This window comes from Sceloporus occidentalis, unplaced genomic scaffold (genome assembly GCF_023333645.1).
Source record: "Sceloporus occidentalis isolate IW3139 unplaced genomic scaffold, rSceOcc1.0.p SCAF_2, whole genome shotgun sequence".
In the NCBI taxonomy this organism is placed as follows: domain Eukaryota; kingdom Metazoa; phylum Chordata; class Lepidosauria; order Squamata; family Phrynosomatidae; genus Sceloporus; species Sceloporus occidentalis.
In genome coordinates, this window is record NW_028316982.1 from 95,658,875 (window position 1) to 95,678,472 (window position 19,598).

Here is a 19,598-nt window from a genome sequence, read left to right on the forward strand (position 1 = left end):
GGGGGGGGGGGGAGTCCCGGGGGCGGGGCCAAACCGGGGCGGGACAGTGTGGACCCGCCCCAAATCGGGAAAGTCCCGCCCCCAGGCGGGATATGGGAAGCCTACTTCCAAGGTAATTTGTTTCCCTTCAATTGTAGATGCAACTCTGCTTACTTGTTGGGTTTAAAATGTTGGTGCTGTATCAAGGCACCATTTCTCCTTTGACTTCCGCACTTCATTTGACAATGAAGTAAGAGGCAGAAAATTATCCCAATTTAATGATTACTGTGAGAGAACTGGATTCATCAGACTGGCAAAGTAAGACCTGCTTGGATGTTCCTTAAAGTTATTAACCACAAATCTTTTTTAAACCTTTTTTTTAATTGCAAAGAAATTTTACATTCTAAACAAGGAGTAAGAAATGCAGCATATTTATATACTGTACTTTTAATATGGGCATCTTACTGAAGGCAGCCCAATATAACCAACCCACAAAATATCATAGCTTTGTTATTTTGACCTCTTTGGCTTACTAGACCAAGTCACATCAACTTCTGCAATCTCAGAGCTGTTAGAAGCTCAAGTTGCCTGTGGAAATCTGTCTTTTTTTTCTTTCCAAGAGATAATAAGTAACAGACCTCTAAGTGTCTGCTGAAAAGAGGAGAAAAGCTGCTGTCGGCTTCATTATTCCCTTGGGTGCTCCTGCTATTGTTAGGAAGGAGACAAACCATCTGCATCAGCAGAGACTTACAATGGCATGCACTAGTGACAAGAGACACAACCATGTAGTAGTGGCTCCTGGGAGACTGAATCTACTGAAAGAGCAAGAAAGAACATATTACTACTTTCATCTACAGGAATATTCTGAATAGTAGCAACCACCATACAGTCAATTCCATTAAAACCACTTTTAAGTATTCTTGCATGAAGTATAGGTTTAGTAAATGGTATTGGCTAGGGAATTGACTGTTGCATAAATAATTTGGTTTTCTCTACTTGGTTGCTAGTTCTCACAATTTAAGTCTGACTGATCTAATAAAAATGCTACCCACTGCATCACAGTAGTTGATTAACAAAGGTATTTCAATATTACAACGGAGCAGTTGAACAACTAATAAAATTACAAAGATTAATTGGTTTGAATAATGGTCCCAAGTGCTGCTGAATAATACTTGTGCAGGTATGGAGATGCTCAGTTTTACTAGCTAATTTTTGAGATGATGGATCTTGGCTTGTACTACTGTAATGGTATCATTAGGAAAGTGTGAGGTAATCTCCCTTTTTTAAAAAAACTTTCATAAAGTATAGAAGTATCTTTGAAGAGGTTACCAAATACTCCTGAAACATTTTCATTAATTATTACATGTATATTCTACATTTATATCCAACTTTTCTTCCAGTGAGTTCAAGGTAGTTCCTGTGGCTCCTACTTTCCCCCAGATTAACCTAAGAACAAGCCAGGTTGATGTCAGGCAGAGAAGAAGAGAGAGAGTGACTGGCCCAAAGGAATAAACTGCGTTTCATAGCTAAGTGAAGACTTGAAGCTGGATCTTCTAAGTTCCAGTGCAAAGTTCTAACTACAGTACTACCTAACACTGGACAATATGCAGCATTTGAATGGGAGCAATGGGGTGGGGAGGGCCTTGAGTAGCAGACAAGTCTCTCTGTTCCATAAATGAACATCTAAATCCAAAAACATGAGCGCTAATTTTTTCTCATTATGACGCTCATAGTATTCCAATCTATTTAACAAAATTCTCATATTTTCCCTAATCTGTCTTCCAGGGAGGAATCCTCATTTATCTTCATCTATCCATGTTTATAGGCATTTTAAAAGCCTACTTACTAGCACCAGTGCAAAAATTTTGTAATCTATATCTAGAATAGAGATGGGTCTATAGTTTTGGGTTCTAATAAGTCTTTTTCTTCTTTTAGAATCAACACACTATCTGCCCCCCCCCCCCCCAATTGTATCTGGTAATCCCTCCTCAAGAATATTGTTCATTAAATATTGCAATGGGGTGCTTAGGTCTTCTTCAAAAAGTATCTTGAGGACAGTACTGGTGCAACTGGGCAAGATGATATGAACTCAGATGTTTGTTGAGAAATCTGGATCCCAAACATATGAAGATGGATGTGCCCAATTATTTGTTCTTCTTTACATTGCTCATCTTTACAATTCAAGAAGGAGAAGCAAACTGAAGCAACCTTAATCATCTTGATAACACAGTAATCTGTGATTCTACAGATTACCAACAGGTCACAATCCTAAAAACCACTTTCTTGTAACTAGATTCATATATGTTTCTACTCTCTCCCTCTTCTTTACAAAGGATTCTTGTCTGCAGTCAAGCTGCGTTATTCGTTGGGGAGGATCTCTTGTGGATAAATAAAAATTTGGTAATATTCATCTGATGACATGTGAATTTTAAATAGTCCCTTAGGGGCAAAGAAGTTGATTTTTGGTACAAATCAGTTACACTCTCCTCCTAATTGGTAATTTTTTAAATTAAACTTTATTAAGAAATATAACAGAAAAAAAGAAAACATTACACACATTTCTCAACACTCAACACATAACATACAATAAATATAATACAAATTACAATGTAAAGTACAATATACCATATGCAGTACAAACTACACAACTACAAAGATTAAAAATAAAGACCTCCAAAACCTGGTGTCCTGGAAGTTTTCTTCCATATCAGTTTTAACTTATTTTTATGTTTTAATTTTATACCATCCTGTAAATTTATCACATTATATTTATTCCCAAAAGGGAAAGTAGAAAGAAAAGATTGAAAAGTTGGTATATTTATTTCTTTCCTTCCTTATTTATTTTCTTCCTTATATTATTTCTTTCTTCTTGGTAATTTTTGGTTTGCTGACAGGAGAGCTGGAGGAAAATTGCTCTGGTTCCAATAAAATGTTCAGCTAGCTTGCATTGGTTGCATGTGGAATTGTTACAAAAGCAAAGGTATAACATGTTCTGCTTGTAAGTCTCTCAGTCCAATATTCTCTGCCTAAGAAAGGAAAAGCTAACATTGCACAGGACAGGGACATCTGGATCTCAAGAGAAGTTACTTTTCTATTGCTAATGGCAGTTGAAATTTTATCACCTATTTTTTATTTCTCTTTGTCTTTAGTCCTCACATGGTCAGTAAGGGGAATGACCTCTGCCTGTACTGAAATCCCTCGATACCATCTTAAATGACAACATTTCAGACAGAATGTAGGCCTGTGACTCAAACATTGTCACCATTTTCCTCCATCTTTGCATGCTGGAGAACCCGGTTAAGCTTTGAAAGCTTGCATAATGTATTTTATGGTTTGGAGTTGGAACAAAAAAGGTCTTGCTGTTTTTGTATTTGTTATTTCGTTATATTTTGCTACATAACCAACATGCCTGTCCATGAATACTATATATATTTTTGTAAGGCTTTTGTATGACATCTTAAAATGTTAATAAAATGTTTTGATTTATGTCTTGCCCTAATGTACATATAACATACACAGATCACAACAATTTTAAGAAGGTAAAAATTTATCCTTGCATCGTATCCACAAAAACATGCATTGGTATCAGTAGATGTAGTGTCATATACAGCTCTCCCTCTGTCTTCACCTTTATCCATGGATTCAACCATCCACGGTGTGTGAATGTAAAACTTGATTTTGCCATTTTATATAAAGGATGCCATTTTACTATGCCATATGTATGATAGGAATTGAGGATCCATGCATTTTGGTATCCATGGCGGTGGGGTGGGGTGGGGTCAAGGAGCCAAACCTCTGGAGATACCAAGAGCTCACTATATTTCTTTTTCCTTCTTTCTCTTCTATTTGACATTTTGGATTGGACTTTCAAAGGCAGTCTCTCTTCCTCTAACTATAATTATTGGAGCCATGATTCATTAATACCTTGGCTAAATCCATGATGTAAGAAACATAATTACAGCTCAAGACCTTGTCTTATATCATTATCCAGAGCTGTTGCATTTGTGCCCACAATGATTCAAATGAAGAATTGCTTTTCAGGAGCTGTCAAGGCTAAAAAGCCATGATGATCAAAATCTCAATCCATGATTTATGCTTACGGTTTGGGCTCTTAATTGTCAGTGATTACCAATGGGTTTCTATGTCTCTAATGAGAACCAATACATTTAAACCCAAAATATGTTGCTTCTGTAAGTTTAGAGACTTCCTTGATGGCTTTTACTTCTTTATGGTATGCTAAATGGACTTTTCTTATTGTTCCTGTTTTCTCTCGTCTTGGGTTATTAATTACTATGGCTGTGATGGGCTTTGATTTATTTAAATCAAAGCATGCCTATCTGGCTTCAGTTACTCTTACTTTAACTTCACATAGACATTGTTAGAAGTCTTACTGATACAAAGCACATCTGGTTTTTATAAATGACATCTGTGTATGCATGGCACCAGTCTGGTCCCAAAACATCCGCAGTTTACCATGCATCATTAGATGCATGCATATTTTGTCTAATAGCACTGAATTGATTAAGGGGTAAAAGTTGCAAAATACAGGAAACTTCCAACAACAGAGTTACCAAGACATCTTTATGGCTCCAGAGGCACAATATCATGATGGGAGGCATAAACCTGGGGATCACTTGATACTGTTTGCTGGAAAGGGGCTTAAACACTTTGGAAATAACAGGGTTTTTTAAAGAAAAATATTAAATATTTTGTGAACTCATATTGGCATTAATGGGGCTTGCACAGATATGATTCATTCCCTGTTGGTATATCATTCTCTTAATCCTTGCTATTTAAAGCTGTTTCTTACATTACTTTTTACATTTTTAAAAATATTAGTGAAATAGCTGGACTATAAGGAGGACCAGTGAGATATACATCTTGGACATGATAATCCAAACTGATTTAAAGACATTTCCTGATGATTTGTCTGACATGAGCAGAGGTTTAAGCCTAAATCCAGCTGCTAGACCTAACCAGAGTAGATGCTTTGAATCAATTTTTTTAATTGTTAGAGAGTCAGCATGGTGTAGTGGTTTGAACGTGGGACTACAATTCTGGAGTTTAGAGTTCGATTCCCCGCTTGGCCATGGAACCTCACAGGGCGACCTTGAGCCAGTCACATACTCTAAGCCCTATAAAATCCCCTGATAGGGTTGCCTTAGGGTCACCATAAATCAGAAATGACTTGCAGGCACACAACAATAACAACTGTTATGTAAATCCCACTGGGGGCTGCAATTGGGTATAAGCCATGATCCTGATCCATAGGTGATTATCACATGGAGGCTTACCGTGGTTAAAACATAGCTAAATCATTCCCAAAGCAAATGGGTGTGATAGCTAATTGTGCTTGCATCCCATGATTTAATCATCATTCAGGCATCATCCCACTCCTCTCCCATCATCACAGCGTTTGTGGAACAGCCATTTTTCAACAACTGGAACTTCTGTTATTGGAGAAATGGCTGCTCTGCGAACACTTTGATAATGGGAGAGGAGTGAGATGCCTCAGTGACAATTAAATCATGGGAAGCATGGGATAGCGATTGGCACTTTGAGAATGGCCACATTTTAGCCAAGGTAAGCCTCTGTGTGATAATCACTGTAGTCTGTTTCTGCACTCTGTGGTAAGTTATTTCAGTCTGATATATATATGTGTGTGTGTGTGTGTGTGTGTGTGACTTTATTTATGTGTTACCTTTTCCCTAGGATGATACCCAAAGTGGCTTCCATAACAACAAATGAAAAATGTTTACAAAAAGTTTTAAAGCTAATTTAAAATCACCACATTAAAACATTATAAAACTGACTAAAAACATTCAAAGTTAAAACCAGACAAAACATACATCTATATGCATATTATCCTATCTCCCACAAAATTTTATCTACTCCAGCCCACTGGCCACAGTAACACACACTCGGATTACATCCCATTTGGATTGCAGTAACACACATAAACTTCATTTGGCCCAGCAAACTGTAGCCAGATTGCTAACTAGGGCTGACTGCAGGGTGCATACCAGTCTCTTGTTGCAACATCTCTACCCATAAAGCCCTATATTGCTTTAGGCTATTTGACAAATTCTATCTTGCTATATGACACTGTTCCAGCTCTAAGATTTTTGGGAGAGGACCTTCTCTCTGGCTGCATCTACAAGAGGGCTGTATCTAAGCTCCACTGCACAGTATTTCTGCACTGACTTGACTTCTTTACTGCATACACACTGTTTCAATCCAAACTAAAATCCATTGGGAAAGGTAGACAGGATCCCCATTATGTAGCCATGTTGGTGCAAGGGGCTGTTTCTACTAAATGCACACACTCACTTTATAATTTTATGTCCTGTCACTCGACTGCAACAGCTGTTTTCTTTTGGTGGTGGTGGGAGTCCCACCATACATGCACATATTTGCATATTCACTTATTCAAAAAGTCTTTCTCTGTTTTCCCATCATCCTAATTGCCCACCTGCACTTCTAGAAAGTGAAGCTAGTAAAGCAAGAGATGTGAAATGCTGATCTGTCAATGTGTATGATGGTATGTATATGAACATTCGCATAAAAACAGCAAATCCAGGAAAAGAAAAGGGAAAAAAAGTGTCTTTTCTGGACACTGATACAAACAAGAGAGCTACCCTTTCATGGCGGCTGACCACCTGAGCACTCACCAACCTGGCTTCATCCTTCCCTTCCCAGCCTTGATTCCAATGCAGTCCCAATCTGAGGTCAAATCATATGTTTTAAAAAAAGTTTCTTCCCCCAAACAGCTGAGTAACATGGAGGTGTTTTTTTTTAATCAAATCACCTTAAAGCAAGCAGATATTGAAAAGAAGTGCTTTCACATCAGAATGAGAGGAAAGTCATATGTTCCAACAGAATATGGATTGAATTAAGGATGCATTATTTATCCTATGTAGATTCAGCATTTGTCCCACTACAATCTCAGGCTTGTTTGATGGGAACAAGGGACAGGGCCTTCTTGGTAACTGCTCCCAGATGTTAGAGCTCCAGATGTTAGAGCTTAGTGAGACAAGGATGCCTCCTTCTTTTCTCTTCTCCTTTTAGCAACTAAGATCTTTGCCATTCCATCAGACATAGAGGGTTTGACTGTGATGGGCTTTTAATGGTGTGTTGTGCTGTGCTGTTTTGTTTATTTTTTATATTGTCTTTTAATGAATATTAAATTGTTTTGATTCAATATACTGTTTAATTGCTTTATATATTTACTATTTTTATACATACACACATAAATATATTACGATGTTTCTATAGGGTTTTTTTTTTTGTCTGTACTGCTTTTAATATTTGTAAGCTGCATTGAGTATCTTTATTGGGAAAAATGTGGGATATAAATGAATTAATTGATTAAATAAATAAAAATAATGCTAAGAGTTTCATAGAAATAAAAGGAAAAAAAGTAGCTGCTTGAAGAACTTATTCTCAGATATCATAAACTTTCATGCGATAAAGAAGGAAATGTGATCACAGTTAAAAATTAAAGCCATTGTATAAAAATAATATGAGCCTCAGGATTGAAATAGAAGAGGTTGCACAAGATCTGGAGAATTTTAATCTGGCAATACATTTCTTAAAAATATTATCCAATGATTTAAATGGGCTTGTAAGATAATGAATGCATGAATAAATAAATAACTACTCTGAAATGGTTTCTGAGTAAGACAAGGACCTTGAAAAGCAATTGAGGAGAAATAGATAATGAAAGACTCTGACTGAGATTCAAAGTGCCATTGCTTTTGCATTGTTTGTTCTCCATTTTTTAAATATATAATCCATCTTTGAATGCTGAAAGATGATAAAGAGAAAATCCATACAGTGTTAGCAACACTATAAAGACAGAGTTCTATATTCATAATCTTTCTCCCTGGCCTGCTATTTCTAACGTTTCTTGCATTACCCTATGGTGATTACTGGAGAAGAATTCACTAAAGAAATGTTCCAAGAGAAAAAACAGCCAGTCTAAAAAGAAACATCTCCCCTCCCTTTCTTTTAAATTGTTTCTTAACTATTGAATGATATCAAGGTTGCCTTTGGAAAATTGCCCTGGTGGGGATTTAGACTACATACAATGCTTTTCTGGTCCCAATGACTTATCTGTATGGTTCATTCATTATGAATTTAATGGGCAAGTAAAATAACGATGACTTGGAAAGCAGAATGGGACAATCATCCAGAGAAGTGTTTCCATATGCATCTTTGAAGGAATGCTTTCCACTGCTTAATAGAAACATCTCCTTTAATCTTAGAGGGTACAATCAATAAATGATAAGACAAGCTGGTTCCCCCAAGATACCTTCTGCAAGTTCATAAAAGCAAAGGACACAAAGCAGAATTAAAACATTGTGCAGTATTTGCTGCTAATCACCCCATCCACTTTTAAGTCGTGGAGCCTAGTGTAATCACTTGGTCAGATCACTTCCTGAAAAGGGCTATTTTCAGTTTTGACAGGATGTCTCTCTGTTTGTTTTTCCCCCCTCAGTTCACTAATTGGAGGTCAAATTGTGTTGCGTTTGTAACAAAATAGAAGAACTACATTTGAAGCTGGATGGGGAGATACAGTTCTATCCACTCCCAATTAAGATCCGATGTGAATTAAACATTGCCAGTGGCTAGCTTTATCCAATGATTTCTCATTGGACCAATCTTTATGTATCTCAAAACACAGCAAAGTAGAAATATGGACAATTTTTTTCCTGTAAATTATGATGCTGTTTCATCATCACATACTGCAGCCTAGAAGAAATAGCAGGTTTTGTTGAAACACTACATATGATTGAAAGTATGTTGATATTCCTGGATTTAAATTCTCAGTTCACATGATGTGAGCATGCATCCACAATCAGTGGATCTCAAAACAACACAAGTTTTATCCTATGTAGGATTAAAGCAACCATTTCAATTACAGTTGCCCCTCCGTTTTCATGGAGGATCCGTTCCGGACCCCTCCCCCTGTGAAAACGAAAACCGCCAATATTTCAGCCCCATTGCTTTGAATGGTGGCGCGCACCCCATTTTATCCCCCTCCATTTGCCACTCGCACATAAGAAAGGGTCGCAGATCCCAAGTCTGCGAAAATGGAGGGGTGATTGTAGCTTCATTTGCAGACACATCTTTGTGGCATGTATTCTGCTATCCCATGAGCACTTACTCTTTTTCTTCTCTTCTCATATTGGCGACTTTCTGTTTTACCTCATTAGAGAAGTCCTGCCTTCTCTCATTCCTCCAGTTACATTTTCAGCCACATTTTCAGACCAACATGTATGTGCATAGCCTATGGAAGGCATAATGCCAAAACAACAGTGCCTTTTGGCTCTTCCCATCATCATCCACTCCTCCCCCTGTCTCCTTTCCTTCATTGTTTGTTGACTCTCCCTTCCATTTTTTTGCTTTTCAGTCAAGAGATCATGTGCAAGATTCCTCTCAATTTTCCCCATTCTTCTGTGTCTTTCTTTCCAGTCAGAAGGGGGTACCTTCTGAGTTCAGGAGGGATTAAGTGTCATTGAAGTCAATGGGTCCTGAAGAAATAACATATTGGATTGTGCCTCAGGAAGCATTTAAAAACTACACTGATATTTTTGCAGTCCTCCCGGTAACTGAACTTTGCGTCCCCGCTTCAAATCCCTGCTTTTACCATGGCTAAAAAGCCAGTGTGGTGCAGTGGTTTGGATGATGATTCTTGAGACCAGGGTTAAAATTCCCACTTGGCCAGAGAAACCCACTAGATGACTGTGGGCAAGTCGCACTTGACCTCATAGGAAGGCAAAGTTAAACCTCATCTGACCAACTCTTTCCAAGAAATCCCTGTGATAAGTTCCCCTAAGTTGGAAATGACTTGAAATGGCTTGAAGGCACACAACAACAAACCAAGATTAAATCTGAAACTGCAAATCTATGGGCTCATAAAAAGCATATAATTTCCTGCTTGAAGAAACAGCTTCACTGACTGCTGGGTCACTTCTGAGCACAATTTAAAGTGCTGGCCAAAACCTAGAAAGCTCTATATGACTTAGGCCCATCCCCCCTGAAAACCCATATATCCCCAAATAAACTTTTTTATGTTCTTTGAGGGAGAATTTTTTTCTCAGTTTCACCACCCTCACAGGTTTGTTTGGTGAGGACATGGGAGAGAGAGCCTTCTTGGCAGCTGCTCCTAGCTTATGGAACTCCTTGTCAAAGGAGGCTTATTGGCTTCTCCCTTTGATATTTTTTTGCAGGTAGGCAAAGACATTTTTCTTTAAACAAGTCTTCAGCTTTTAACTGGTCGGGGGGGGGGTGTTCAATGAGCATGCTGTTGTACTTTCTACTATATGTTCAGTGGTTTTATTTATCTTAAATTAATGTCCAAACTATCTCTTCATGTATATGCAAATATTCCAAAATCTAAAAAAAATCTGAAACACTTCCCATGGGTCCCAAACATTTCAGATAAGGTATACTCAACCTATAGTTGTAAGAGCTAGGGAACTGTAGCAAAGAAGGTTAGAGATGACAAAGGTATTTATTATTTGAAAGATTTATTTGCCTATTTCTACCTAAGTTTGGCAGTGGCTTATAGGTATGAAAATACAGTGTTTACAATGCTAAAAAATAATATTGCATCATTTTTGCAAATAGTTATACAGTAGTCTAGGTGAGCGGTGTTTCTCTTTAGGAATTTAATTGCAGGAGCAGAATGTTTAAATTTTCAGGTGCAGTCTTTTGCAGATATGGACCTTACGGAACATTTCAACAGAGTAACAACCAGAAAATATCTCTCCTCCTCCCCAGTTCTCATTTTGTTCTCTGGTTACCTCAGCTGCTGCAAGCTGAGTTCAAAGTGCAAAAGTATTTTGCACCCAATTAACTCAGTGGGGGAGAGGATGGGGCAAAATCTTGCCAAGGCAAAAGCAAACTGCTGCATAGTTTGCATATTTTTCCTCATGAATAACTTTTGCTGTCTTGACCACATTCTGACATTGTTTGATTACACATGTTTTATTTTTACATCTTTGAATGCTGGAATATGTGAATCCAACTCCCAAAGTAGCACCATGAGATCATCTTTAACATTTCGAACAAACCCCAGGAACAGATGCATTGATCCACTGACCTGGAAGTCACTAGATGTTTCTGAGAGTGATTACCATGGAACGAGAATTAACTTATGTTTTAGTTAAAATTAACTACGGCCCCATACAGACAGGCCAAAATAAAGCTGCTTCAAGTCACTTTGGAGGTTTGCTGTTTAACACTAAGGACTGGAGTGCAGCTTTGGCACAATTTCCAGATGCATGCATCATTTAAACAGCATATCTCCATAGTGACTTGAAGCAGCTTTATTTTGGACTGTCTGTATGTGGCCTACAGCTATACAGCCATGTCAAAGTTCTCAAATGCAGAACATCCATCCATGTGATCAGAGAGAAGGTAACTTGAACATGACAGTCAATTTAGAAAAGTAAAAAACAACCACCACTGGACAGTAATTGTTGCACTTTAAAATGGCCAGAGATGAATTCCTACTCTGTTCATTTCAGACAACATAGTACCAAGATTGTGTTGAAATGGGAAAAAATCAGTTGGAAATGAGAAGGTTGCATCTGACAAGTTGACCTCTGGGGATATTCAGAAAAATTGGGTGGGTGTGCAGGGAATTCCTTGAAAGTACTGCTCAGTTGCCCTTATGCTTTGTTTGTGCTCATATAAATTCATTTTTAGCCCATGTCTTGAGGCACAATGATAAGCTTGAAATTCAGTACAGGATTTCAAAAGCAACTCTTTTTGGGCCAGTTCTCCCCATTTCACCAGAAACCATGTTTTAAAAAGCTTCTGGCTGGAGGAAGAAAAAGAGATAAAGAGAAACCATTATACAGTGATGGAGGATGCCACTTGGGGAAGATGGGAATTGGATTCCAATAGATCTACTGTGGCTTGTTGTGGAAGACTGCATTAAATGCTCCCAAATTTTTTCTCCTACACCTGGTTATGTTGCTTGTTACAATCTTTTCTGGGCCAGCAGATATAAATTGTGATATGTGGCTTACTGTGTCAGTGGATTTTTACAAAGCATACTGTTGAAATTTTTTCTTAGGCTAAGAATACAATGTCACATTTAGAAATGAGATGTTAGACCTAACTTACTGAAAAATTGGCCAATATTTTGTTGTTTAAAACTTCCACACCATAAAACATAACAGGCTAATACCTGTAAGGGCCCGTTCACACTACATAATTATAGCACTATAATTCCACTTTAACTACCATGGCAAAATCCAATGGAATAATGGGATTTGCAGTTTAGTGAAGGGTACTTAGTATTCTCGGCCAGAGAGCTCTAGTGTCTCACCAAAGTACAACCTCCAGGATTCTACATGATGCAGCCATGTGTCTTAAAAAGCACTATGCTTTGTTAGTGTGAAAGGGGGCTGAAAGACTGGTGATGATACCAATGGAGGTTTCAAAATTGATTTTAGTTGTTCAAATGTATTTTGTCAATTTCCATAATAATTTAATGTAATTGTTAACTTTTTCAGTTTTTTGCTCCTCTGTCCTACACAGAGGGCTGTATAAGCCAAAAACCAATAATGAAACTGGCAGTAATGTCTGTTTATCATTTCGGTGGTTTTTACAGTTTTATTTTTCAGTATGAGGGAATGGTTAGGATACTGCGGGGTATTTCAAAATGAGTTGGCACTGCTGAATGTCCCGAGGAGTGGCATTTTGGAGGAGCACCAATATACACTCCAATATACCAAATGAGAGTTTGGAGGGAACTTTGGAGAATGTGAATGTGACCGGCAATAAAATACTTTCCCAAATTTTGTAGCACACAACAAAATCATGGTGTGCCTCAGACATCCCTTGATCACTCTGTAGTCTTCTATGTTTTCACACCCCAGCCCCATCTTGAATCCTAACCTGAATATCAACAATGATGATAGTGCTATTAGGGTTAGGCCAGCTTCAACTCAGAGACTAGGAGCTAGTCTACACATAAGTGTGCTATGAGAATTGATGCACATTTTTGCACATTCACATTGATGGTTAATTGCCTCTTCTGTGCACAAATTGAACAGCCATCAGAATGCATCTGAAGCAGACTAACAGTCACACCTGAAATAATGCACATTTGTGTGGATTTTATTTATTTACAGTGGTACCCCGGGATACGAATTGATCGCGTTACGAAATTTCCGGGGTACGAAAAAGTTAGATTGGAAAAAACTGTTCCGGGTAACGAAAGATTTTTCGGGTTACGAAATTCATTTCGGCGCGAAATTCAAATGCGAAGCGCGGCTAGCGGCTTTCCAGCGCTAACGGAAAGCCTTTTCGGGTTGCGAAATGTATCGGGTTACGAACGGCGCCGCGGAACGAATTAATTTCGTAACCCGAGGTAGCACTGTACTTATTTATTTATTTCATTTGTATGCTGCCTTTCTCCCCAGAGGGACCCAAGGCAGCTCACGGACAAGCATTTCAGCAAATACTCCAATAAAAACCATGAAGCCTTTTTCTATAGTGTTTAAGGAGGGTTTTTTTTAGGAGGGCGGTGCCGCAAAAAGCCCAGTCTCCTGTGAATCATGTATGGCTGGATCACACTCTATTTGACTGGAATGAGGAGTATTTTAAACATGTAGACTAGCCCTAGTTGACTGAAAATCAGCGAATGAGGCCGTTAACCTGCAACAGGCCTCATAGCTTGCTTCCTTCAGGAGTAAACTACAGTTTGATTCCTTGCAGTCTTTTCTGGTGTTTTCCATCCAGTCTTGCTTCCAAGTAAGTGTACTTAGGATCACAGCTAAATTCTTCCAAAGCCATCCATTCTGACTATGTCTGTGTGGCGTAGATCATGCATACATGTCACTTTACCTTGGCCTTTCTGACTCCACTAGGGAGCCTAGGTGGCACAGTGGTCAAATGCTTGCACTGCAGTCAAAAGGTTGTGAGTTCGATCCCAGGCAGGGCTCTAAGGTCCACTCAGCCTTGCATCCTTCCGTAGGTCACGAAAACGGATACCCAACTTGTTGGGGGCAATTAGCTTACACACCGTAAACCATGTAGGGAGTGCTTAAGTACACTGATAAGCGGTATAGGAATGTAATTGCTGTTGCTATTGCTTTCTTGGCCAAGAAAAAAAATTATGGACCATTATGGACAACCTTGTCACCTAGGATGTGGAGGAAAGCTATGCAGCTGATACCATCCTGAATCCATTTATCATTCCAGATGAAGAAAGACTCCTACATTTTCTAATTCTCACGAGTGTTTATTCTAGTTTTAAAGAACAACTTTTGTGGGTGCAAATCCTGTTCAAAACCACCTTAGCTTTTAGCAGGAAATGAGGGGGGGGGAGGAATTATGTTAGTACATTACTGGGAAAACATTTGATTGATATCTTTGATCTGAAAAGGCATAGCTTATAAAGAGAGCAAATAATTATCATCACTTGTTTCCTCATAGGTAGTGTAGATAAGCATGTCACTAATATTATCCATAATGTGACATGACATTTTGACGTTAAGTACTATTTATGTGCTCCTTATCAGACCATTGCTTATGATAAAGTAACTTAATGGAAGCCTCAGTACCTGTAATTACTTGGAATACCATAGCATTAAGGAGAGAGGTATAATTATCAATTCTCTGAAAGAGACAGCCTTGAAGGCCAAGGAGCTAAAGTGTGCAGTATCTAAACTACTTAAAAACAGGCCTCAACAGCTCCTTCATAAAAATGGCCTCTTAGAGCTAGATATAATAAGTCCTATTACTTTCATTACTTTCCATTTATTTACTATGCTGCTCAAATCTCCTCTCTAGAGACAACTGTCTTGACCAGGTAATTCTCTGCATATTAAACCTCTTTTTGTAGACAGGCAAATATTTATGGCAATTGTGCTCTTTAGTGATTACAAAATAAATCTTTCAAGACTTTGGCATAGCTTGCTAGTGGTAACTTTAGACCATTGGAATCCTCAGGTAGAAGCTGAGGAAGACACTGGACTCATACAAACAGACTAAAATAAAGCTGCTTCAGGTCACTTTGGAGGTATGCTGTTTAAATGATGCATGCGTCCTAAGAGGCCAGAAGCTGCTCCAACAACATTTAAACAGTATATCTCCAAAGTGACCCAAAGCAGCTTTATTTTGGCCTGTCTGTACAGGCCCACTGTAACAGATTGTATTGGGTGGCCAAAGATCTCAGCTGGATGGTAAGAAGAAATGCTGGAGACTGCTACTACTTTAGCAGAATTGTGTTGCTTCAAAAATTGTACAATTTCTTTGTCTGTCTACTCTATTTCTTCTCTACACTGTTCACCTTATAAATAAATGCATACGGCAAAAAAACCACACCAATAAATCATCAGCATCAACATCTTTTTTGATAGCAAGATGGCAGCTGAGAGTTGTTTATTGGTTGGCTCTGGAGTCTCAAAATATCAGTTTGTTTTACCAATTTGAATTACTATTTTATTTGTTGTAACCTTTTACATCTTTTTTAAAAACTGGCATTTTAAAAATCTAGCATTCTGTCTCTGTCTCTGTCTCTCTGTCTCCCTCTCTTTCTCTCTTGCATTGGCTTTACTTAGATTGTTCTCTCCAAATAGGGAAGCCATCAAGCAGCAGAATTTGTTTGGTAGATGGAGGAAGAAACTATTTGGAGCAGAGGAAAACTTGCCAAGCCTGCAGAGTCTGTGATAAGACTGTGGTGCTTTGGAAAGCTTTCTTTCTTAAGTCCTTTTACTCAAGTATTTATCTAAGCTTCTCCTTCTGTTCTTCTTTTTGCTCCTCCACTTTTGTTGGTTGAAGACTGTGCCCTAAGAGAGCAGGGGAGATACTTTATCTTGTGTTATCCTGTCTCAGCAGATGGGATTTACATGGATGGATTGGAAAACAAACAGTAAGCAACATCTTGGCACCTCTGTTGTTAAGACGTTAGCAAATAAAGAGTTTGCAACCTTGATTTTCTATCTTCTACACACTTGTTACAAGAAAGTAACCACTTGTAGGTGTTTAGTATTGGTGACTCTTTAAATGGCTAAGAACATTGGGGAAATTGACTGAAAAAGAAGCTTCAGCACATAAAAGCTGGGTCAGGAATGAAACTACCAAGGACAGATATATTTGCTATAATTAATATAACAAACATTGAAGACATTGCCAAGCATTCAGCTGCACCGAAGCTAGAAAATTCAGCAGTATATGAAGCCTAAAGATGAAGCAAATATAGGAATTGCAATCCAACAGAAAATGTGACAGATGATCAGAGGCATCATTAGGGTGTGAGGAGTATGTGGACTGCACTGGGGAAACCTCAGGGGGTGTGAACACTCAATTGAGTGGTTTCTGCCAAGATGCCCCCCAACCACCCCCTTCGTCAGCCAGCATGACTCTGCTGCCCATCGGCTGCAGCTGCTGGTGGGACTGGATGCTCCTACCACCCAGCAATCCCTCCTGGCTCTGGTGCTGATGCTGGGCAAGCGAGAAAGGGCATCACCTCTCCTTCTCATTTGCCCAGAAGTCATGCCAGACTTGGAATGGGCTACTGGGCAGCAGCAGCACATGCCTACCATAGTAGAGGCCAGCTGGCAGGCAGATGGGGTTCTCCAAGGGTATGCCAGCCAGGCTGCCTGGGGAGTGACAGCATGAGTTATCACACTGGGGTGACACCAACTCTAGTGACGCCACTGAGAAGAGGGTAGATCAATGGAGCAGACATTATTGGAGCAATGCCTTTTAATAGTAGGAAATATAGGATAGATTTACTCTGGACTGAATGTTATTATTAAACTGGAGGACTTGGAACATTGGGTAAAATACAGCAAAGTCATTGCTCCAGACAAGTAAGTTTCAGGGTTAAAACTCTGCAATATCTCCATACTCTGAGTGCATTTCTAATCCAACAGAAGCTGGTCCTTGATAAGAAAAAATACCTCTTGTAAGAACAATCAACTATATGTATCAACTATATGCTACACCAATTCCCCCAGAAATTTTTGTTAAAGAAACAGGTATTAAGGAAATCCAGGAATGGCAACCCAATAATACTGTTGTAGCTATTTATCTTTATGAAGGCTTTTTGCCTTATTAGAGTAACACTGCTATAGCAAACAAAATTGTGCCTCTCTACTAAAGGTGCCCTATAGCAGAAGTGGGAATTGTATTGTTGAACTGCTCTTGATTTCAGTAAGGCCTTTGACAAGTTTCCTCAGGACATTCATGCAAACAAGCTTGTAAAATGTGTGTTAGACAAGGCAACCGTTACATGGAGTTGTAGTTGGTTGACTGGCTGAACCCAACAGGTGTTCAACAGTGGTTCAATTTCATCCTGGGGAGAAGTGACCAGTGGGGTCCCACAGGGTTCTGTCCTGGGCCCAGTGCTATTCAACGTCTTTTTCAATGACTTGGATGACGGAGTTCGGGGCATACTTATCAAATTTGCAGATGACACCAAATTAGGAGGAGTAGCTAACACCCCAGAGGACAGGATCAAAATTCAAAATGACCTGAATAAACTGGAAAGCTGGGCCACAGCTAACAAGATGATATTCAACACAGAGAAATGTAAGGTACTGCACTGGGGGGGGGGGGGGGATAATCAAAATTAAATGAAATTCATAGATATAGGATGGGGGGATACCTGGCTGAATTAGACTACATGTGAAAGGGATCTAAGAGTCCATGTAGACCACAAGTTGAACATGAGTCAACAGTGTGATGTGGCAGCTAAAAAGGCCAATGCAATTTTAGGTTGGATCAATATATAGTGTCTAGATCAAACGAGGTAATAGTGCCACTGTATTCTGCTTTAGTCAGGTCCCACCTGGAATACTGTGTCCAGTTCTGGGCACCACAATTCAAAAAGATGTTGAGAAACTGGAGCATGTCCAAAGGAGGGTGACTAAAATGATGCAAGGTCTGGAAACCATGTCCTGTGAAGAGTGACTGAGGGAGCTGGGAATGTTTAGCCTGGAGAAGAGAAGGTTAAGAGGTGATATGATAGCCCTGTTTAAATATTTGAAGGGATGTCATATTGAGGAGGGAGCAAGCTTGTTTTCTGCTGCTCCAGAGAACAAGAGCTAGAACAATGAATGCCAACTACAGGAAAAGAGATTTCATGTAAATATTAAGAGGAAGTTCCTGACAGTAAAGGCTGTTCAACAGTGGAACACACTCCCTCAAAGTGTTGTGGATTCTTCTTCCTTGGAGGTCTTTAAACAGAGGCTGGATGGCCATCTGTCAGGGATGCATTATTTGAGAGTTCCTGCATGGCAGGAGGTTGGACTGGATGGCCCTTGAGGTTTCTTCCAACTCTACATAGATTCTATGGATTCTAATTCCATGCAGCTTCAGTCAGCATGGTCAATGTGAGGAATGCTGGGAGCTACAGTCCAACAACCTCTGAAAGACAATCTCTACCTTTGCTCTATAGTGAGACTGAGATTCTTTCCATCATTGACTGGTATTTCTGTTGCAAAAAGGTTTCATTTTGACTTTTTCATCTCCCTCTCTTTCCCTGATAATGATGTCCTAAGCATTATGCCCAAAGGGGAGTAATTCCGACAAGACAGTTCATTAATGTTAGTGAGAAAATTTGTCTTTTAAAATCTAGCTTGATGCTCATCTCCAATAAAGTGAAAGATGTAGGTTCAACTTCATTATCTCCAAAGAACTTCTCAGAAGCTGAATATCTTTATAACCAAGAATCAAGTTGACTTCTCTTTTGATTTTGAAGATAAAACACTAATTGGCTCTTATTCTTTTTCCACCTGATGGACAAAATCATATTGTTCCAAGAATTTTCAATCTAACATCAAGCTCAAAGAACAATCCAAAAACTCTAAACTGCCTTACTACAATCCTGCTTGACTCCAGTCTTTCAAGGATTCCAATGTGTCCAACAACCTAATTGCCTTTGCCATAATTGATATCTCTAAGAGATTTGATCATCACACTTTTTATGATCTTACTACCCATTTCAGATAAGTCAGTGACACAATCTATAGCTAGGCCCACTAGAACAGAGATTTCCAGTGAATTAACAAGCTCTTTCCATATTTTGGAGCACCTTCTATCCTCCCCCACCCCATAATGGTCACATTATGACTGTTTTCACACTACTACTACTACTACTACTATATGGCAGAGGGTTTTTTTTACTCTGTTTCTGAAATTCTACTATGAAATAAATTGGAAAAAATTTCAGTAGACAAGAGACTGCTCCTCCTTATCTGTCAGTTATCAATTAGAAAGCCTTCCAGGTCTGAATTTTCTTATGAGAGTATCACAAATTAGGACTGTCAAAAAGTGGCACATTCAGGCTCCTTATCTTTTGATTTGTTTGTGAATGCCTTGGCTGTCAATTTCAGGATGGCAGAGGGTCATTTTCCAAAGCTTGTTTCACATCTGATCCCTTTGTTGTTCTATGTGAGGGACGGGCAACTGCCTACTCATGGGATGCTATGGGGGCATGCTCCCACTGTGCCCCTCTCCTTTAGTTCCAAAAACTGAGGATGGATTTGAGCAAATTTCAAGGCTAGAAAGCTGTTGGGGCCTTGGGAGGATTTTCTGCACTGTTCCCAAAAATAGGGGCCACTTTTCTGCACATGCAGAAGTGGAAG